General features: G+C 44.2%; 13 non-coding genes across 13 annotated transcripts; all 13 read left to right on the top strand.

Annotated features, from left to right (window-relative positions):
• Nucleotides 1–437: 437 nt before the first annotated feature.
• Nucleotides 438–628, top strand: LOC141241530 (U2 spliceosomal RNA). Its single transcript, XR_012306267.1, has one exon. It is a non-coding gene; the product is annotated as a U2 spliceosomal RNA (small nuclear RNA).
• A 1,118-nt stretch (nt 629–1,746) lies between these two features.
• On the top strand, nt 1,747–1,937 carry LOC141241529 (U2 spliceosomal RNA). Its single transcript, XR_012306266.1, has one exon. It is a non-coding gene; the product is annotated as a U2 spliceosomal RNA (small nuclear RNA).
• A 1,115-nt stretch (nt 1,938–3,052) lies between these two features.
• LOC141241528 (U2 spliceosomal RNA) lies at nt 3,053–3,243 on the top strand. Its single transcript, XR_012306265.1, has one exon. It is a non-coding gene; the product is annotated as a U2 spliceosomal RNA (small nuclear RNA).
• A 1,115-nt stretch (nt 3,244–4,358) lies between these two features.
• On the top strand, nt 4,359–4,549 carry LOC141241527 (U2 spliceosomal RNA). Its single transcript, XR_012306264.1, has one exon. It is a non-coding gene; the product is annotated as a U2 spliceosomal RNA (small nuclear RNA).
• A 1,115-nt stretch (nt 4,550–5,664) lies between these two features.
• On the top strand, nt 5,665–5,855 carry LOC141241526 (U2 spliceosomal RNA). The gene has a single exon (XR_012306263.1). It is a non-coding gene; the product is annotated as a U2 spliceosomal RNA (small nuclear RNA).
• A 1,115-nt stretch (nt 5,856–6,970) lies between these two features.
• On the top strand, nt 6,971–7,161 carry LOC141241525 (U2 spliceosomal RNA). The gene has a single exon (XR_012306262.1). It is a non-coding gene; the product is annotated as a U2 spliceosomal RNA (small nuclear RNA).
• Nucleotides 7,162–8,276: 1,115 nt separating this feature from the next.
• LOC141241524 (U2 spliceosomal RNA) lies at nt 8,277–8,467 on the top strand. Its single transcript, XR_012306261.1, has one exon. It is a non-coding gene; the product is annotated as a U2 spliceosomal RNA (small nuclear RNA).
• A 1,115-nt stretch (nt 8,468–9,582) lies between these two features.
• Nucleotides 9,583–9,773, top strand: LOC141241523 (U2 spliceosomal RNA). Its single transcript, XR_012306260.1, has one exon. It is a non-coding gene; the product is annotated as a U2 spliceosomal RNA (small nuclear RNA).
• Nucleotides 9,774–10,891: 1,118 nt separating this feature from the next.
• Nucleotides 10,892–11,082, top strand: LOC141241522 (U2 spliceosomal RNA). The gene has a single exon (XR_012306259.1). It is a non-coding gene; the product is annotated as a U2 spliceosomal RNA (small nuclear RNA).
• Nucleotides 11,083–12,197: 1,115 nt separating this feature from the next.
• LOC141241520 (U2 spliceosomal RNA) lies at nt 12,198–12,388 on the top strand. Its single transcript, XR_012306257.1, has one exon. It is a non-coding gene; the product is annotated as a U2 spliceosomal RNA (small nuclear RNA).
• Nucleotides 12,389–18,458: 6,070 nt separating this feature from the next.
• LOC141241619 (U2 spliceosomal RNA) lies at nt 18,459–18,655 on the top strand. The gene has a single exon (XR_012306349.1). It is a non-coding gene; the product is annotated as a U2 spliceosomal RNA (small nuclear RNA).
• A 1,115-nt stretch (nt 18,656–19,770) lies between these two features.
• On the top strand, nt 19,771–19,961 carry LOC141241519 (U2 spliceosomal RNA). The gene has a single exon (XR_012306256.1). It is a non-coding gene; the product is annotated as a U2 spliceosomal RNA (small nuclear RNA).
• A 1,115-nt stretch (nt 19,962–21,076) lies between these two features.
• LOC141241518 (U2 spliceosomal RNA) lies at nt 21,077–21,267 on the top strand. Its single transcript, XR_012306255.1, has one exon. It is a non-coding gene; the product is annotated as a U2 spliceosomal RNA (small nuclear RNA).
• Nucleotides 21,268–21,424: the final 157 nt, after the last annotated feature.

The raw sequence follows: 21,424 nt of genomic DNA, 5'->3' as shown, positions 1-21,424 counted from the left end.
TGTGGCAATGGAACGCTGGCTGCGCGTGTCATAATAGGCTCTGAGCCTTTATATACCTGTGCACAGCAGCAGCCACCTTCAGTCTGCTGCTGGACAGCCAGCAGCAGCAGCAGGAGAGGTATGTAATCAGGAGCCCTCCTGCTAAGGGTAGACAGCTGCTCGTTCCACCCCACCCCCCGCCTTAATTGGTTCTCCTCCCTTCCAACGGTGTTGAGGCGGGTGGGAACAGCAGGGGGTAAAGGTGCTGTGTTTAAAGAGGTGGAGTTATGCAGATCTAAAACGCGTGGATTGCAGCAGCAGCAAGCCGAAAAGTGCAGGCATGTAAGGGATCTAGAGGTTGACAACATGTCTTCTTAACGGGAGTTCAGGAGCTCATCTCCACAAATGGACTTTTCAGGATCCTTGGGTGGCTCCGTAGTTTGAAACCAATTCTGGTTATCGCTTCTCGGCCTTTTGGCTAAGATCAAGTGTAGTATCTGTTCTTATCAGTTTAATATCTGATACGTCCCCTATCTGGGGACCATATATTAAATGGATTTTTAGAACAGGGAGATGGAAAAAGAGCTTGCTCTGTCCACTCCACGCATTGACCTGGTATTGCAGTATCTCCAGGACCGGTGCACCCCTTCTTTAATGCAGTTTCTAAAATCAGAAAGAATTGAATTCAATGTTTTTTGTTCATTTTGCTTGTTTGTCGGATTTTGGGATGGACTCTTTGGCTTTGCTTTTCTTCTCCTCATTGGATTTTTCATGTTCAAAGTTGCAGAAGCCAGATTACAAGCTCATTTTGGTTCAACTTCAGCAACTGTGCATTGCATTGCCATGTAATGTGATGCAATGCTATCTTTCTAGCTCTCCCTTTTTACTTCCTTTTGGATAAACAGACATATTAGGCAAGCATTTTGGAGCTTTCACCTAAATAACTACAGGTGGTGAGATAAGCTGCACAATATAATTGACCTTTCAGTATATTGTTGCACACACACCATCTATTTAGCAAATGCCCTTGTTATCAACAGCAGCCTTTTAAACTCACCTGAGCTAACAGGTATTTGCGCTGGTTACTCTGCTGCGCTTAAAATTTCTTTTTTGGTTTGCTACAATGCCTTTTCTGAAACGTTGTCTCCTTCTGCTGGAACACTGACTTCTTTCATTTAATGCCTGCAGACTATAAAAGAGAACCCAACCCAAAAAGTTTGGTTGATTAGTCTGTGGCATTCTGTTAAACTGTTGCTTATGGCGGTCTCTGTGAGCTTCTCAGCGACATTCAGCCAGCCAGGTATCCTGCCTGCAGTAGATGGAATGTGGCAATGGAACGCTGGCTGCGCGTGTCATAATAGGCTCTGAGCCTTTATATACCTGTGCACAGCAGCAGCCACCTTCAGTCTGCTGCTGGACAGCCAGCAGCAGCAGCAGCAGCAGGAGAGGTATGTAATCAGGAGCCCTCCTGCTAAGGGTAGACAGCTGCTCGTTCCACCCCACCCCCCGCCTTAATTGGTTCTCCTCCCTTCCAACGGTGTTGAGGCAGGTGGGAACAGCAAGGGGTGAAGGTGCTGTGTTTAAAGAGGTGGAGTTATGCAGATCTAAAACGCGTGGATTTCAGCAGCAGCAAGCCGAAAAGTGCAGGCATGTAAGGGATCTAGAGGTTGACAACATGTCTTCTTAACGGGAGTCCAGGAGCTCATCTCCACAAATGGACTTTTCAGGATCCTTGGGTGGCTCCGTAGTTTGAAACCAATTCTGGTTATCGCTTCTCGGCCTTTTGGCTAAGATCAAGTGTAGTATCTGTTCTTATCAGTTTAATATCTGATACGTCCCCTATCTGGGGACCATATATTAAATGGATTTTTAGAACAGGGAGATGGAAAAAGAGCTTGCTCTGTCCACTCCACGCATTGACCTGGTATTGCAGTATCTCCAGGACCGGTGCACCCCTTCTTTAATGCAGTTTCTAAAATCAGAAAGAATTGAATTCAATGTTTTTTGTTCATTTTGCTTGTTTGTCGGATTTTGGGATGGACTCTTTGGCTCTGCTTTTCTTCTCCTCATTGGATTTTTCATGTTCAAAGTTGCAGAAGCCAGATTACAAGCTCATTTTGGTTCAACTTCAGCAACTGTGCATTGCATTGCCATGTAATGTGATGCAATGCTATCTTTCTAGCTCTCCCTTTTTACTTCCTTTTGGATAAACAGACATATTAGGCAAGCATTTTGGAGCTTTCACCTAAATAACTACAGGTGGTGAGATAAGCTGCACAATATAATTGACCTTTCAGTATATTGTTGCACACACACCATCTATTTAGCAAATGCCCTTGTTATCAACAGCAGCCTTTTAAACTCACCTGAGCTAACAGGTATGTGCGCTGGTTACTCTGCTGCGCTTAAAATTTCTTTTTTGGTTTGCTACAATGCCTTTTCTGAAACGTTGTCTCCTTCTGCTGGAACACTGACTTCTTTCATTTAATGCCTGCAGACTATAAAAGAGAACCCAACCCAAAAAGTTTGGTTGATTAGTCTGTGGCATTCTGTTAAACTGTTGCTTATGGCGGTCTCTGTGAGCTTCTCAGCGACATTCAGCCAGCCAGGTATCCTGCCTGCAGTAGATGGAATGTGGCAATGGAACGCTGGCTGCGCGTGTCATAATAGGCTCTGAGCTTTTATATACCTGTGCACAGCAGCAGCCACCTTCAGTCTGCTGCTGGACAGCCAGCAGCAGCAGCAGCAGGAGAGGTATGTAATCAGGAGCCCTCCTGCTAAGGGTAGACAGCTGCTCGTTCCACCCCACCCCCCGCCTTAATTGGTTCTCCTCCCTTCCAACGGTGTTGAGGCGGGTGGGAACAGCAGGGGGTGAAGGTGCTGTGTTTAAAGAGGTGGAGTTATGCAGATCTAAAACGCGTGGATTGCAGCAGCAGCAAGCCGAAAAGTGCAGGCATGTAAGGGATCTAGAGGTTGACAACATGTCTTCTTAACGGGAGTCCAGGAGCTCATCTCCACAAATGGACTTTTCAGGATCCTTGGGTGGCTCCGTAGTTTGAAACCAATTCTGGTTATCGCTTCTCGGCCTTTTGGCTAAGATCAAGTGTAGTATCTGTTCTTATCAGTTTAATATCTGATACGTCCCCTATCTGGGGACCATATATTAAATGGATTTTTAGAACAGGGAGATGGAAAAAGAGCTTGCTCTGTCCACTCCACGCATTGACCTGGTATTGCAGTATCTCCAGGACCGGTGCACCCCTTCTTTAATGCAGTTTCTAAAATCAGAAAGAATTGAATTCAATGTTTTTTGTTCATTTTGCTTGTTTGTCGGATTTTGGGATGGACTCTTTGGCTTTGCTTTTCTTCTCCTCATTGGATTTTTCATGTTCAAAGTTGCAGAAGCCAGATTACAAGCTCATTTTGGTTCAACTTCAGCAACTGTGCATTGCATTGCCATGTAATGTGATGCAATGCTATCTTTCTAGCTCTCCCTTTTTACTTCCTTTTGGATAAACAGACATATTAGGCAAGCATTTTGGAGCTTTCACCTAAATAACTACAGGTGGTGAGATAAGCTGCACAATATAATTGACCTTTCAGTATATTGTTGCACACACACCATCTATTTAGCAAATGCCCTTGTTATCAACAGCAGCCTTTTAAACTCACCTGAGCTAACAGGTATTTGCGCTGGTTACTCTGCTGCGCTTAAAATTTCTTTTTTGGTTTGCTACAATGCCTTTTCTGAAACGTTGTCTCCTTCTGCTGGAACACTGACTTCTTTCATTTAATGCCTGCAGACTATAAAAGAGAACCCAACCCAAAAAGTTTGGTTGATTAGTCTGTGGCATTCTGTTAAACTGTTGCTTATGGCGGTCTCTGTGAGCTTCTCAGCGACATTCAGCCAGCCAGGTATCCTGCCTGCAGTAGATGGAATGTGGCAATGGAACGCTGGCTGCGCGTGTCATAATAGGCTCTGAGCCTTTATATACCTGTGCACAGCAGCAGCCACCTTCAGTCTGCTGCTGGACAGCCAGCAGCAGCAGCAGCAGGAGAGGTATGTAATCAGGAGCCCTCCTGCTAAGGGTAGACAGCTGCTCGTTCCACCCCACCCCCCGCCTTAATTGGTTCTCCTCCCTTCCAACGGTGTTGAGGCAGGTGGGAACAGCAAGGGGTGAAGGTGCTGTGTTTAAAGAGGTGGAGTTATGCAGATCTAAAACGCGTGGATTTCAGCAGCAGCAAGCCGAAAAGTGCAGGCATGTAAGGGATCTAGAGGTTGACAACATGTCTTCTTAACGGGAGTCCAGGAGCTCATCTCCACAAATGGACTTTTCAGGATCCTTGGGTGGCTCCGTAGTTTGAAACCAATTCTGGTTATCGCTTCTCGGCCTTTTGGCTAAGATCAAGTGTAGTATCTGTTCTTATCAGTTTAATATCTGATACGTCCCCTATCTGGGGACCATATATTAAATGGATTTTTAGAACAGGGAGATGGAAAAAGAGCTTGCTCTGTCCACTCCACGCATTGACCTGGTATTGCAGTATCTCCAGGACCGGTGCACCCCTTCTTTAATGCAGTTTCTAAAATCAGAAAGAATTGAATTCAATGTTTTTTGTTCATTTTGCTTGTTTGTCGGATTTTGGGATGGACTCTTTGGCTCTGCTTTTCTTCTCCTCATTGGATTTTTCATGTTCAAAGTTGCAGAAGCCAGATTACAAGCTCATTTTGGTTCAACTTCAGCAACTGTGCATTGCATTGCCATGTAATGTGATGCAATGCTATCTTTCTAGCTCTCCCTTTTTACTTCCTTTTGGATAAACAGACATATTAGGCAAGCATTTTGGAGCTTTCACCTAAATAACTACAGGTGGTGAGATAAGCTGCACAATATAATTGACCTTTCAGTATATTGTTGCACACACACCATCTATTTAGCAAATGCCCTTGTTATCAACAGCAGCCTTTTAAACTCACCTGAGCTAACAGGTATGTGCGCTGGTTACTCTGCTGCGCTTAAAATTTCTTTTTTGGTTTGCTACAATGCCTTTTCTGAAACGTTGTCTCCTTCTGCTGGAACACTGACTTCTTTCATTTAATGCCTGCAGACTATAAAAGAGAACCCAACCCAAAAAGTTTGGTTGATTAGTCTGTGGCATTCTGTTAAACTGTTGCTTATGGCGGTCTCTGTGAGCTTCTCAGCGACATTCAGCCAGCCAGGTATCCTGCCTGCAGTAGATGGAATGTGGCAATGGAACGCTGGCTGCGCGTGTCATAATAGGCTCTGAGCTTTTATATACCTGTGCACAGCAGCAGCCACCTTCAGTCTGCTGCTGGACAGCCAGCAGCAGCAGCAGCAGGAGAGGTATGTAATCAGGAGCCCTCCTGCTAAGGGTAGACAGCTGCTCGTTCCACCCCACCCCCCGCCTTAATTGGTTCTCCTCCCTTCCAACGGTGTTGAGGCGGGTGGGAACAGCAGGGGGTGAAGGTGCTGTGTTTAAAGAGGTGGAGTTATGCAGATCTAAAACGCGTGGATTGCAGCAGCAGCAAGCCGAAAAGTGCAGGCATGTAAGGGATCTAGAGGTTGACAACATGTCTTCTTAACGGGAGTCCAGGAGCTCATCTCCACAAATGGACTTTTCAGGATCCTTGGGTGGCTCCGTAGTTTGAAACCAATTCTGGTTATCGCTTCTCGGCCTTTTGGCTAAGATCAAGTGTAGTATCTGTTCTTATCAGTTTAATATCTGATACGTCCCCTATCTGGGGACCATATATTAAATGGATTTTTAGAACAGGGAGATGGAAAAAGAGCTTGCTCTGTCCACTCCACGCATTGACCTGGTATTGCAGTATCTCCAGGACCGGTGCACCCCTTCTTTAATGCAGTTTCTAAAATCAGAAAGAATTGAATTCAATGTTTTTTGTTCATTTTGCTTGTTTGTCGGATTTTGGGATGGACTCTTTGGCTTTGCTTTTCTTCTCCTCATTGGATTTTTCATGTTCAAAGTTGCAGAAGCCAGATTACAAGCTCATTTTGGTTCAACTTCAGCAACTGTGCATTGCATTGCCATGTAATGTGATGCAATGCTATCTTTCTAGCTCTCCCTTTTTACTTCCTTTTGGATAAACAGACATATTAGGCAAGCATTTTGGAGCTTTCACCTAAATAACTACAGGTGGTGAGATAAGCTGCACAATATAATTGACCTTTCAGTATATTGTTGCACACACACCATCTATTTAGCAAATGCCCTTGTTATCAACAGCAGCCTTTTAAACTCACCTGAGCTAACAGGTATGTGCGCTGGTTACTCTGCTGCGCTTAAAATTTCTTTTTTGGTTTGCTACAATGCCTTTTCTGAAACGTTGTCTCCTTCTGCTGGAACACTGACTTCTTTCATTTAATGCCTGCAGACTATAAAAGAGAACCCAACCCAAAAAGTTTGGTTGATTAGTCTGTGGCATTCTGTTAAACTGTTGCTTATGGCGGTCTCTGTGAGCTTCTCAGCGACATTCAGCCAGCCAGGTATCCTGCCTGCAGTAGATGGAATGTGGCAATGGAACGCTGGCTGCGCGTGTCATAATAGGCTCTGAGCCTTTATATACCTGTGCACAGCAGCAGCCACCTTCAGTCTGCTGCTGGACAGCCAGCAGCAGCAGCAGCAGGAGAGGTATGTAATCAGGAGCCCTCCTGCTAAGGGTAGACAGCTGCTCGTTCCACCCCACCCCCCGCCTTAATTGGTTCTCCTCCCTTCCAACGGTGTTGAGGCGGGTGGGAACAGCAGGGGGTGAAGGTGCTGTGTTTAAAGAGGTGGAGTTATGCAGATCTAAAACGCGTGGATTGCAGCAGCAGCAAGCCGAAAAGTGCAGGCATGTAAGGGATCTAGAGGTTGACAACATGTCTTCTTAACGGGAGTCCAGGAGCTCATCTCCACAAATGGACTTTTCAGGATCCTTGGGTGGCTCCGTAGTTTGAAACCAATTCTGGTTATCGCTTCTCGGCCTTTTGGCTAAGATCAAGTGTAGTATCTGTTCTTATCAGTTTAATATCTGATACGTCCCCTATCTGGGGACCATATATTAAATGGATTTTTAGAACAGGGAGATGGAAAAAGAGCTTGCTCTGTCCACTCCACGCATTGACCTGGTATTGCAGTATCTCCAGGACCGGTGCACCCCTTCTTTAATGCAGTTTCTAAAATCAGAAAGAATTGAATTCAATGTTTTTTGTTCATTTTGCTTGTTTGTCGGATTTTGGGATGGACTCTTTGGCTTTGCTTTTCTTCTCCTCATTGGATTTTTCATGTTCAAAGTTGCAGAAGCCAGATTACAAGCTCATTTTGGTTCAACTTCAGCAACTGTGCATTGCATTGCCATGTAATGTGATGCAATGCTATCTTTCTAGCTCTCCCTTTTTACTTCCTTTTGGATAAACAGACATATTAGGCAAGCATTTTGGAGCTTTCACCTAAATAACTACAGGTGGTGAGATAAGCTGCACAATATAATTGACCTTTCAGTATATTGTTGCACACACACCATCTATTTAGCAAATGCCCTTGTTATCAACAGCAGCCTTTTAAACTCACCTGAGCTAACAGGTATGTGCGCTGGTTACTCTGCTGCGCTTAAAATTTCTTTTTTGGTTTGCTACAATGCCTTTTCTGAAACGTTGTCTCCTTCTGCTGGAACACTGACTTCTTTCATTTAATGCCTGCAGACTATAAAAGAGAACCCAACCCAAAAAGTTTGGTTGATTAGTCTGTGGCATTCTGTTAAACTGTTGCTTATGGCGGTCTCTGTGAGCTTCTCAGCGACATTCAGCCAGCCAGGTATCCTGCCTGCAGTAGATGGAATGTGGCAATGGAACGCTGGCTGCGCGTGTCATAATAGGCTCTGAGCCTTTATATACCTGTGCACAGCAGCAGCCACCTTCAGTCTGCTGCTGGACAGCCAGCAGCAGCAGCAGCAGGAGAGGTATGTAATCAGGAGCCCTCCTGCTAAGGGTAGACAGCTGCTCGTTCCACCCCACCCCCCGCCTTAATTGGTTCTCCTCCCTTCCAACGGTGTTGAGGCGGGTGGGAACAGCAGGGGGTGAAGGTGCTGTGTTTAAAGAGGTGGAGTTATGCAGATCTAAAACGCGTGGATTGCAGCAGCAGCAAGCCGAAAAGTGCAGGCATGTAAGGGATCTAGAGGTTGACAACATGTCTTCTTAACGGGAGTCCAGGAGCTCATCTCCACAAATGGACTTTTCAGGATCCTTGGGTGGCTCCGTAGTTTGAAACCAATTCTGGTTATCGCTTCTCGGCCTTTTGGCTAAGATCAAGTGTAGTATCTGTTCTTATCAGTTTAATATCTGATACGTCCCCTATCTGGGGACCATATATTAAATGGATTTTTAGAACAGGGAGATGGAAAAAGAGCTTGCTCTGTCCACTCCACGCATTGACCTGGTATTGCAGTATCTCCAGGACCGGTGCACCCCTTCTTTAATGCAGTTTCTAAAATCAGAAAGAATTGAATTCAATGTTTTTTGTTCATTTTGCTTGTTTGTCGGATTTTGGGATGGACTCTTTGGCTTTGCTTTTCTTCTCCTCATTGGATTTTTCATGTTCAAAGTTGCAGAAGCCAGATTACAAGCTCATTTTGGTTCAACTTCAGCAACTGTGCATTGCATTGCCATGTAATGTGATGCAATGCTATCTTTCTAGCTCTCCCTTTTTACTTCCTTTTGGATAAACAGACATATTAGGCAAGCATTTTGGAGCTTTCACCTAAATAACTACAGGTGGTGAGATAAGCTGCACAATATAATTGACCTTTCAGTATATTGTTGCACACACACCATCTATTTAGCAAATGCCCTTGTTATCAACAGCAGCCTTTTAAACTCACCTGAGCTAACAGGTATGTGCGCTGGTTACTCTGCTGCGCTTAAAATTTCTTTTTTGGTTTGCTACAATGCCTTTTCTGAAACGTTGTCTCCTTCTGCTGGAACACTGACTTCTTTCATTTAATGCCTGCAGACTATAAAAGAGAACCCAACCCAAAAAGTTTGGTTGATTAGTCTGTGGCATTCTGTTAAACTGTTGCTTATGGCGGTCTCTGTGAGCTTCTCAGCGACATTCAGCCAGCCAGGTATCCTGCCTGCAGTAGATGGAATGTGGCAATGGAACGCTGGCTGCGCGTGTCATAATAGGCTCTGAGCCTTTATATACCTGTGCACAGCAGCAGCCACCTTCAGTCTGCTGCTGGACAGCCAGCAGCAGCAGCAGCAGGAGAGGTATGTAATCAGGAGCCCTCCTGCTAAGGGTAGACAGCTGCTCGTTCCACCCCACCCCCCGCCTTAATTGGTTCTCCTCCCTTCCAACGGTGTTGAGGCGGGTGGGAACAGCAGGGGGTGAAGGTGCTGTGTTTAAAGAGGTGGAGTTATGCAGATCTAAAACGCGTGGATTGCAGCAGCAGCAAGCCGAAAAGTGCAGGCATGTAAGGGATCTAGAGGTTGACAACATGTCTTCTTAACGGGAGTCCAGGAGCTCATCTCCACAAATGGACTTTTCAGGATCCTTGGGTGGCTCCGTAGTTTGAAACCAATTCTGGTTATCGCTTCTCGGCCTTTTGGCTAAGATCAAGTGTAGTATCTGTTCTTATCAGTTTAATATCTGATACGTCCCCTATCTGGGGACCATATATTAAATGGATTTTTAGAACAGGGAGATGGAAAAAGAGCTTGCTCTGTCCACTCCACGCATTGACCTGGTATTGCAGTATCTCCAGGACCGGTGCACCCCTTCTTTAATGCAGTTTCTAAAATCAGAAAGAATTGAATTCAATGTTTTTTGTTCATTTTGCTTGTTTGTCGGATTTTGGGATGGACTCTTTGGCTTTGCTTTTCTTCTCCTCATTGGATTTTTCATGTTCAAAGTTGCAGAAGCCAGATTACAAGCTCATTTTGGTTCAACTTCAGCAACTGTGCATTGCATTGCCATGTAATGTGATGCAATGCTATCTTTCTAGCTCTCCCTTTTTACTTCCTTTTGGATAAACAGACATATTAGGCAAGCATTTTGGAGCTTTCACCTAAATAACTACAGGTGGTGAGATAAGCTGCACAATATAATTGACCTTTCAGTATATTGTTGCACACACACCATCTATTTAGCAAATGCCCTTGTTATCAACAGCAGCCTTTTAAACTCACCTGAGCTAACAGGTATGTGCGCTGGTTACTCTGCTGCGCTTAAAATTTCTTTTTTGGTTTGCTACAATGCCTTTTCTGAAACGTTGTCTCCTTCTGCTGGAACACTGACTTCTTTCATTTAATGCCTGCAGACTATAAAAGAGAACCCAACCCAAAAAGTTTGGTTGATTAGTCTGTGGCATTCTGTTAAACTGTTGCTTATGGCGGTCTCTGTGAGCTTCTCAGCGACATTCAGCCAGCCAGGTATCCTGCCTGCAGTAGATGGAATGTGGCAATGGAACGCTGGCTGCGCGTGTCATAATAGGCTCTGAGCCTTTATATACCTGTGCACAGCAGCAGCCACCTTCAGTCTGCTGCTGGACAGCCAGCAGCAGCAGCAGCAGCAGGAGAGGTATGTAATCAGGAGCCCTCCTGCTAAGGGTAGACAGCTGCTCGTTCCACCCCACCCCCCGCCTTAATTGGTTCTCCTCCCTTCCAACGGTGTTGAGGCGGGTGGGAACAGCAGGGGGTGAAGGTGCTGTGTTTAAAGAGGTGGAGTTATGCAGATCTAAAACGCGTGGATTGCAGCAGCAGCAAGCCGAAAAGTGCAGGCATGTAAGGGATCTAGAGGTTGACAACATGTCTTCTTAACGGGAGTCCAGGAGCTCATCTCCACAAATGGACTTTTCAGGATCCTTGGGTGGCTCCGTAGTTTGAAACCAATTCTGGTTATCGCTTCTCGGCCTTTTGGCTAAGATCAAGTGTAGTATCTGTTCTTATCAGTTTAATATCTGATACGTCCCCTATCTGGGGACCATATATTAAATGGATTTTTAGAACAGGGAGATGGAAAAAGAGCTTGCTCTGTCCACTCCACGCATTGACCTGGTATTGCAGTATCTCCAGGACCGGTGCACCCCTTCTTTAATGCAGTTTCTAAAATCAGAAAGAATTGAATTCAATGTTTTTTGTTCATTTTGCTTGTTTGTCGGATTTTGGGATGGACTCTTTGGCTTTGCTTTTCTTCTCCTCATTGGATTTTTCATGTTCAAAGTTGCAGAAGCCAGATTACAAGCTCATTTTGGTTCAACTTCAGCAACTGTGCATTGCATTGCCATGTAATGTGATGCAATGCTATCTTTCTAGCTCTCCCTTTTTACTTCCTTTTGGATAAACAGACATATTAGGCAAGCATTTTGGAGCTTTCACCTAAATAACTACAGGTGGTGAGATAAGCTGCCCAATATAATTGACCTTTCAGTATATTGTTGCACACACACCATCTATTTAGCAAATGCCCTTGTTATCAACAGCAGCCTTTTAAACTCACCTGAGCTAACAGGTATGTGCGCTGGTTACTCTGCTGCGCTTAAAATTTCTTTTTTGGTTTGCTACAATGCCTTTTCTGAAACGTTGTCTCCTTCTGCTGGAACACTGACTTCTTTCATTTAATGCCTGCAGACTATAAAAGAGAACCCAACCCAAAAAGTTTGGTTGATTAGTCTGTGGCATTCTGTTAAACTGTTGCTTATGGTGGTCTCTGTGAGCTTCTCAGCGACATTCAGCCAGCCAGGTATCCTGCCTGCAGTAGATGGAATGTGGCAATGGAACGCTGGCTGCGCGTGTCATAATAGGCTCTGAGCCTTTATATACCTGTGCACAGCAGCAGCCACCTTCAGTCTGCTGCTGGACAGCCAGCAGCAGCAGCAGCAGGAGAGGTATGTAATCAGGAGCCCTCCTGCTAAGGGTAGACAGCTGCTCGTTCCACCCCACCCCCCGCCTTAATTGGTTCTCCTCCCTTCCAACGGTGTTGAGGCGGGTGGGAACAGCAGGGGGTGAAGGTGCTGTGTTTAAAGAGGTGGAGTTATGCAGATCTAAAACGCGTGGATTGCAGCAGCAGCAAGCCGAAAAGTGCAGGCATGTAAGGGATCTAGAGGTTGACAACATGTCTTCTTAACGGGAGTCCAGGAGCTCATCTCCACAAATGGACTTTTCAGGATCCTTGGGTGGCTCCGTAGTTTGAAACCAATTCTGGTTATCGCTTCTCGGCCTTTTGGCTAAGATCAAGTGTAGTATCTGTTCTTATCAGTTTAATATCTGATACGTCCCCTATCTGGGGACCATATATTAAATGGATTTTTAGAACAGGGAGATGGAAAAAGAGCTTGCTCTGTCCACTCCACGCATTGACCTGGTATTGCAGTATCTCCAGGACCGGTGCACCCCTTCTTTAATGCAGTTTCTAAAATCAGAAAGAATTGAATTCAATGTTTTTTGTTCATTTTGCTTGTTTGTCGGATTTTGGGATGGACTCTTTGGCTTTGCTTTTCTTCTCCTCATTGGATTTTTCATGTTCAAAGTTGCAGAAGCCAGATTACAAGCTCATTTTGGTTCAACTTCAGCAACTGTGCATTGCATTGCCATGTAATGTGATGCAATGCTATCTTTCTAGCTCTCCCTTTTTACTTCCTTTTGGATAAACAGACATGTTAGGCAAGCATTTTGGAGCTTTCACCTAAATAACTACAGGTGGTGAGATAAGCTGCACAATATAATTGACCTTTCAGTATATTGTTGCACACACACCATCTATTTAGCAAATGCCCTTGTTATCAACAGCAGCCTTTTAAACTCACCTGAGCTAACAGGTATGTGCGCTGGTTACTCTGCTGCGCTTAAAATTTCTTTTTTGGTTTGCTACAATGCCTTTTCTGAAACGTTGTCTCCTTCTGCTGGAACACTGACTTCTTTCATTTAATGCCTGCAGACTATAAAAGAGAACCCAACCCAAAAAGTTTGGTTGATTAGTCTGTGGCATTCTGTTAAACTGTTGCTTATGGCGGTCTCTGTGAGCTTCTCAGCGACATTCAGCCAGCCAGGTATCCTGCCTGCAGTAGATGGAATGTGGCAATGGAACGCTGGCTGCGCGTGTCATAATAGGCTCTGAGCCTTTATATACCTGTGCACAGCAGCAGCCACCTTCAGTCTGCTGCTGGACAGCCAGCAGCAGCAGCAGCAGGAGAGGTATGTAATCAGGAGCCCTCCTGCTAAGGGTAGACAGCTGCTCGTTCCACCCCACCCCCCGCCTTAATTGGTTCTCCTCCCTTCCAACGGTGTTGAGGCGGGTGGGAACAGCAGGGGGTGAAGGTGCTGTGTTTAAAGAGGTGGAGTTATGCAGATCTAAAACGCGTGGATTGCAGCAGCAGCAAGCCGAAAAGTGCAGGCATGTAAGGGATCTAGAGGTTGACAACATGTCTTCTTAACGGGAGTCCAGGAGCTCATCTCCACAAATGGACTTTTCAGGATCCTTGGGTGGCTCCGTAGTTTGAAACCAATTCTGGTTATCGCTTCTCGGCCTTTTGGCAAGATCAGTGGTGGTTTTCTGCTGCTGGTGTTGTTTGGAGGGCAGTTGTGACTGGGGTTCCCCCTTGTGGGGCCCTAGTGTGCGATTGAGCGGCGATTGTGTTTATCTGCTGTAAAAATGGTGGAGAAAACACGTGGATTAGAGGACTCGGTCCGTCTGAAGGTGGCTGCAGGTCATGAAGGAGAAATCGGTTTGGACCAAGTTTGCGTTGATGTCTTGAAGAACATTAATGGCTTGAAGGTAACGGATGTATTGGCACTGCAGGATTTTCAGAAACAAGGAATTTATGATATCACTTTTGTTTCTTTGAGTATTTGCCAGAGAGTCTACATGGAGTTGGTACGAATGAAGGAAGAAAAGGAATTGAAATGCCTAGAGTTTATTGCACTGGAACCTCTGTTCCAGCAGACATATAAGTATGTGGTTGTGCACATGTATAACCCTAAAGTTCCGGATGAGACTGTTTCCAATTTTTTAGCTCGGTATTGTAGTGAGGTTAAATTTTTGGGAAGAATGAAGAACAAATACAATTATCTAAATGGCAAGAGGAGATATGTTGTAAAACTGAGACCGGATGATAGAGCTATTGGGGGTGCCAAGAGCATTCCTGCACAGTTTTCTATCGGAGGAGAAAGGGGATTTTGTTTTTATAATGGACAGATGGAATATTGTAGGAAGTGTCATGAGTTTGGACATGTTCAGAAAGATTGTCCAGTGCAAGGTGATGTTTGTAGAGGTTGTGGGAAATCTGGGCATGTTGCAAGTGGTTGCCCAATGAATAAGGTGTGTGATTTGTGTGGACATGCAGATCACCTTGCAAGGAAATGTAGATTGTGGGCTCAGATTCCTAGGTCACAGGTGGACGCTGAAGAGAGGCAGAAGAAGACTCGGCAGGAAAGTGGGGAGGAGGGCGAAGGCTCAGACTCAGAGGGGGAAAGCCAAAAACAAGATGGTGGTAGGGGAAGAGACCATGCGGTGCCCAAGATGGAGGAAAAGGGGCGGAGCCAGAAGAAAGTTGGTTTGAGGGAGGGGCTGGAAGTAATAAACAAAGTAGCTGATGTGCATGGCCCGGGTGATGGGATGGATTTGTCTAATATGGCGGAGTCAGTGAATCCTGTTTTGGGAAGAGATGGGGGTGAGGAAATGGAGGTTTTGGAGGAGGAGGATTCTGATTCGGATGGAACTATAACCCCTCAGCAGCGTGATAGGGTTAACAGTGATTGGAGTGAAAATGAGGAGGAAGATGATGGCAAGGAGGAGAGTTATGCCTCCGTGATTAAAAGAAGTAAGGTGGAGGGGTGTTGGTCTGGGGGGCAGGAAGATCCAGTCTCCCTAAGACCAGGTTATTCTAACAGGGACTCGAGTTCTGAGTCGCCTGATATACGTAGAAAAGTGGGTGGCAGGAGTGGGTTTTCTCCTGGTTCATGATGGATCGGGTATGGTGGAGATTTTTTCCTGTTGTTATGATGGCGTTGTGTGTTGCTTCTCTGAATGTACGAGGGATTGGTTCTGCTTGTAGGAGAGCAGGGATACTGGAGTACATTGAGAGTGTGAATGCAGATATTGTCTGTCTGCAGGAATGTGTAATTAAATCTGCCCCGCATGAGAGTGAGTGGAATAAGGGGCAATCTTTTTGGTCCCCATGCTCAGAAAACAGGAATGAAGGGGTGGGCATTTTACTGTGTAATTCCAGTCTAAAGGTTTTAGAGTTTAAAGTAATCATACCTGGGAGATGTTTGTTTTTATTAGTGGATTTTTTAGGTCAGCGGGTACGGGTTTTTAATGTTTATGCCCCTGCTGATAAACAAGCAAGAGTTGGGTTTTTGGAGTCTCTAAAGTTGTTTTTACCAGGCAGAGACTTCACTATAGTGGCTGGAGATTTTAATTGTGTCAGATCCGCAAAAGATCGTAAGAGCTCTACGGAAGGTAGGACTGATGTTACGTCTAATATTTTAAATCAGATTGTGCAGGATTTACGCTACACGGATGCTGGTCTGATGGTTGGGCCAAGTGATAAGTTCACATACATATCAGACAGTGGACGTAGTGTTTCCCGAATTGACTATGTTTTTATGTCTGAAGGGATTAAGGTGGCCAAGTGCAACCACGTGATGACGACTTTTTCTGACCACAAGATGATAGTGGTAGATCTGTGTATAGCTGAGTCCCTGGCTTTTGGAAAGGGACTCTGGAAGCTGAACGTAAGCCTGCTGGAAGAGGAGAGTGTTAAGGTTGGTTTTAATAAAGTGTTTTTGTCTTGTGTGTCTGAACAGCACCTTTTTAAAGATTTGCTAGAGTGGTGGGACTGGGCTAAGGAGAAATTTGCATGTTATTTTAAAGGGGTGTGTTTTAGGAGAGCGAAAGCCAAAAGGGATCATGATGCTGCTGTTATTTCAAAATTGGAAGTACTCCATAAGTTTAAGAGAGCGGGGATGGAGGTGGATAAAGAGATTGCAGATTTGAAGGACGAACTGAAGAAGATACTTATTGAAAAAGGGAAGACTATTATGTTTAAGGCAAAAATAAAGCACATGGAGGAAAATGAGCAATGTTCGAGATACTTTTTTAAAAAATGTTTTAAACCTAAAGGGGTTTTTAAGTCTGTTTTTTCTCCTGCAGGGGAGGTATCTGGGGATGAGATGATTGGCAGTATTCTTTCCTTTTATGAAACACTCTTCTCTAACGATAGTAGAGCCAGTGATGCGGAAATTAATGATTATTGCAAAGTATTAACTAATAATATTCCTGAGGAGAAAATTGGGTTTTTAAGTGAGGAGGTTGGGAAAGATGAAATTAGACGGGCAGTGGATGGCTTGGCGAAAGGCAAGACGCCAGGCTGTGATGGTCTTCCTGCTGAATTTTATGTTAGATTTTGGGATATTATAGGTGTGGAGTTTTCCCGGGTGGTGCAATATGGTTTTACTCATGGGATTTTATCGGTTTCTATGCGTAGGGGGATTGTTACGCTGATTCATAAGAAAGGGGACATGAGGGATATTAAAAATTGGAGGCCCATAACATTGTTAAACAGTGATTACAAAATTATTTCTAAAATTGTGGCTGGTAGACTGGCAGATGTGATAGGTGATATGGTGGGGGAGTATCAGGCATGTGCAGTGCCTGGTAGGAAAATTTCAGATAATTTGCTGCTTCTAAGAGACTTAATTTATCAGGCTAATTTGAATAAGAATGCTCTTTTGTTACAGTCGGTGGACCTGGAGAAAGCCTTTGATAAAATATCACATAGATTTTTGTTCTCTGCTTTAAGTCACCTTGGTGTTCCGGATAAATTATTGATGGTCATTAAGAGTTTTTATTGTGGGGTCAGTAGCCAGATTTTAGTTAATGGGCATGTGAGTTCCAGTTTTAATATTTTATCGGGAGTTAGGCAGGGTTGTCCCCTGTCACCAATTCTTTTTATCTGTGTGGTGGAGGCCCTTTTAAAAAGTGTGCAAGTTGACAAGTGTGTGACTGGTGTTTTTATTCCTGGGGGATCCGGGGGTCCAGTCAAGTCTTTAAGTTATATGGATGATATTGTTTTTACTTGTGGTTCACAGGCGGATCTCAATAGAGTGAATTTGCACGTAAGGATTTTTTGTTGTGTGGCTGGTATGGCGGTGAATTGGGGAAAGTGCCAGCTTTGTAACTTTGGGAGGCAGGTTGAGGTTAACGTGGCAGGAGTGGAGAGTAGGGAGGAAATTGAGGTTCTTGGTGTCATCTTTGAGAAGGAACTGAAAGGGAAAAGCAGCCTGAAGATTCTAGAAGACAAAATGGATCAGAAGTTGAACTTTTGGAAACTAAGGAACCTGTCGCTGAGAGGGAAAGTGCTGGTAATCAAGTCTGTGATTCTCCCGCTTCTGCTGTACACTGCTTTGATTTTCCCACCTGCTGTGCTTTGGACAAAGAGAGTGACAAGGAAACTGTTTGTGTTTTTTTGGGGATCCAAAATGGAGAAACTAAGAAGAGGAATGGTTATGTGTTCTGTGGAAAATGGGGGTTGTGATTTTCCTAACATTGACTTATTTTTAAGAATGCATTATTTTTTGAACATTTATAAATTATCCCAGTGCAATAACAGGACTGCGGACATGTGCAAATATTTAGCAGGACGGCTTTTCCAGAAATGGAGCTGGTGTGAGAAGGATTTAAGAAAACCAGTTTCGTTTGTGATACCGTTTTTTTATGTGGTGCTTAGGTCCTTCTATGATCAAAATGGGATAAGCTCCATGGTTAGACCGGACAAAAAACTGATTGTCTCAGGTATTAAGAAGAAGGAGATGTTATGTGATGTGCCGTTTTGTAATAATGCACAGTCTGGACAGGTGTGGAAGCTTTTTTTCATGCGTGGAATCAGCAACAGACAGAAGGATGTAACCTGGATGGCGTTGCATGGATGCTTGCCAACAAGGGCTTTTTTGAATGACCGGGGGATAAAGGTTCAAGAACTATGTCCTAGGGAAGGTTGCAATAAGGTGGAAACAATACAGCATATTTTTTGGGACTGTTTTTTTGCTAAAAAAGTTTTTACCTTGTTGTCACGTATGTTTGTTGCTTTAGTTGGTTTTCATTGTTTCGATTTTGAAAGGATTTTAATAGGTCAAGATTTTAAGTACTCGCAAAGGAAGCGGGCAAGCTGGATTATTTTTGTCATATATAAAGAGGTTTTATAGGACGTTCGGAATTTGGTGATTTTTAAAAAGATTGTTTTTTCCCCTATGGAATGCAGAAAGATTTTTCTTGCTAGACTGTTTTATGCCTATTTATTGGATAAAAAGAAGTATGGTGAGACAGCAGCAGAAGCACTCTGGAACTTTTCACATTGGACTTCTTACAGTAAGTAACAGTTAATTGCAGGGTTGTGTTTTTTGGGATTTTGTTTTTGTTTTTCCGAATGATGATTTGAGAACCCGTTATGTGAATATGCACTATGATGCATAAATTAATGTGGGTCTTAATCTGAGGAAAAAAAAAAAAAAAATCTGTTCTTATCAGTTTAATATCTGATACGTCCCCTATCTGGGGACCATATATTAAATGGATTTTTAGAACAGGGAGATGGAAAAAGAGCTTGCTCTGTCCACTCCACGCATTGACCTGGTATTGCAGTATCTCCAGGACCGGTGCACCCCTTCTTTAATGCAGTTTCTAAAATCAGAAAGAATTGAATTCAATGTTTTTTGTTCATTTTGCTTGTTTGTCGGATTTTGGGATGGACTCTTTGGCTTTGCTTTTCTTCTCCTCATTGGATTTTTCATGTTCAAAGTTGCAGAAGCCAGATTACAAGCTCATTTTGGTTCAACTTCAGCAACTGTGCATTGCATTGCCATGTAATGTGATGCAATGCTATCTTTCTAGCTCTCCCTTTTTACTTCCTTTTGGATAAACAGACATATTAGGCAAGCATTTTGGAGCTTTCACCTAAATAACTACAGGTGGTGAGATAAGCTGCACAATATAATTGACCTTTCAGTATATTGTTGCACACACACCATCTATTTAGCAAATGCCCTTGTTATCAACAGCAGCCTTTTAAACTCACCTGAGCTAACAGGTATGTGCGCTGGTTACTCTGCTGCGCTTAAAATTTCTTTTTTGGTTTGCTACAATGCCTTTTCTGAAACGTTGTCTCCTTCTGCTGGAACACTGACTTCTTTCATTTAATGCCTGCAGACTATAAAAGAGAACCCAACCCAAAAAGTTTGGTTGATTAGTCTGTGGCATTCTGTTAAACTGTTGCTTATGGCGGTCTCTGTGAGCTTCTCAGTGACATTCAGCCATCCAGGTATCCTGCCTGCAGTAGATGGAATGTGGCAATGGAACGCTGGCTGCGCGTGTCATAATAGGCTCTGAGCCTTTATATACCTGTGCACAGCAGCAGCCACCTTCAGTCTGCTGCTGGACAGCCAGCAGCAGCAGCAGCAGGAGAGGTATGTAATCAGGAGCCCTCCTGCTAAGGGTAGACAGCTGCTCGTTCCACCCCACCCCCCGCCTTAATTGGTTCTCCTCCCTTCCAACGGTGTTGAGGCGGGTGGGAACAGCAGGGGGTGAAGGTGCTGTGTTTAAAGAGGTGGAGTTATGCAGATCTAAAACGCGTGGATTGCAGCAGCAGCAAGCCGAAAAGTGCAGGCATGTAAGGGATCTAGAGGTTGACAACATGTCTTCTTAACGGGAGTCCAGGAGCTCATCTCCACAAATGGACTTTTCAGGATCCTTGGGTGGCTCCGTAGTTTGAAACCAATTCTGGTTATCGCTTCTCGGCCTTTTGGCTAAGATCAAGTGTAGTATCTGTTCTTATCAGTTTAATATCTGATACGTCCCCTATCTGGGGACCATATATTAAATGGATTTTTAGAACAGGGAGATGGAAAAAGAGCTTGCTCTGTCCACTCCACGCATTGACCTGGTATTGCAGTATCTCCAGGACCGGTGCACCCCTTCTTTAATGCAGTTTCTAAAATCAGAAAGAATTGAATTCAATGTTTTTTGTTCATTTTGCTTGTTTGTCGGATTTTGGGATGGACTCTTTGGCTTTGCTTTTCTTCTCCTCATTGGATTTTTCATGTTCAAAGTTGCAGAAGCCAGATTACAAGCTCATTTTGGTTCAACTTCAGCAACTGTGCATTGCATTGCCATGTAATGTGATGCAATGCTATCTTTCTAGCTCTCCCTTTTTACTTCCTTTTGGATAAACAGACATATTAGGCAAGCATTTTGGAGCTTTCACCTAAATAACTACAGGTGGTGAGATAAGCTGCACAATATAATTGACCTTTCAGTATATTGTTGCACACACACCATCTATTTAGCAAATGCCCTTGTTATCAACAGCAGCCTTTTAAACTCACCTGAGCTAACAGGTATGTGCGCTGGTTACTCTGCTGCGCTTAAAATTTCTTTTTTGGTTTGCTACAATGCCTTTTCTGAAACGTTGTCTCCTTCTGCTGGAACACTGACTTCTTTCATTTAATGCCTGCAGACTATAAAAGAGAACCCAACCCAAAAAGTTTGGTTGATTAGTCTGTGGCATTCTGTTAAACTGTTGCTTATGGCGGTCTCTGTGAGCTTCTCAGCGACATTCAGCCAGCCAGGTATCCTGCCTGCAGTAGATGGAATGTGGCAATGGAACGCTGGCTGCGCGTGTCATAATAGGCTCTGAGCCTTTATATAACTGTGCACAGCAGCAGCCACCTTCAGTCTGCTGCTGGACAGCCAGCAGCAGCAGCAGCAGGAGAGGTATGTAATCAGGAGCCCTCCTGCTAAGGGTAGACAGCTGCTCGTTCCACCCCACCCCCCGCCTTAATTGGTTCTCCTCCCTTCCAACGGTGTTGAGGCGGGTGGGAACAGCAGGGGGTGAAGGTGCTGTGTTTAAAGAGGTGGAGTTATGCAGATCTAAAACGCGTGGATTGCAGCAGCAGCAAGCCGAAAAGTGCAGGCATGTAAGGGATCTAGAGGTTGACAACATGTCTTCTTAACGGGAGTCCAGGAGCTCATCTCCACAAATGGACTTTTCAGGATCCTTGGGTGGCTCCGTAGTTTGAAACCAATTCTGGTTATCGCTTCTCGGCCTTTTGGCTAAGATCAAGTGTAGTATCTGTTCTTATCAGTTTAATATCTGATACGTCCCCTATCTGGGGACCATATATTAAATGGATTTTTAGAACAGGGAGATGGAAAAAGAGCTTGCTCTGTCCACTCCACGCATTGACCTGGTATTGCAGTATCTCCAGGACCGGTGCACCCCTTCTTTAATGCAGTTTCTAAAATCAGAAAGAATTGAATTCAATGTTTTTTGTTCATTTTGCTTGTTTGTCGGATTTTGGGATGGACTCTTTGGCTTTGCTTTTCTTCTCCTCATTGGATTTTTGATGTTCAAAGTTGCAGAAGCCAGATTACAAGCTCA

Source organism: Phyllobates terribilis, unplaced genomic scaffold (assembly GCF_046119375.1).
Source record: "Phyllobates terribilis strain yellow unplaced genomic scaffold, ASM4611937v1 Scaffold_1017__1_contigs__length_469563, whole genome shotgun sequence".
Taxonomy (NCBI): Eukaryota; Metazoa; Chordata; class Amphibia; order Anura; family Dendrobatidae; genus Phyllobates; species Phyllobates terribilis.
Note: the sequence above shows the minus strand (reverse complement) of the source record. Positions and strands in the feature narration are given on the sequence as shown.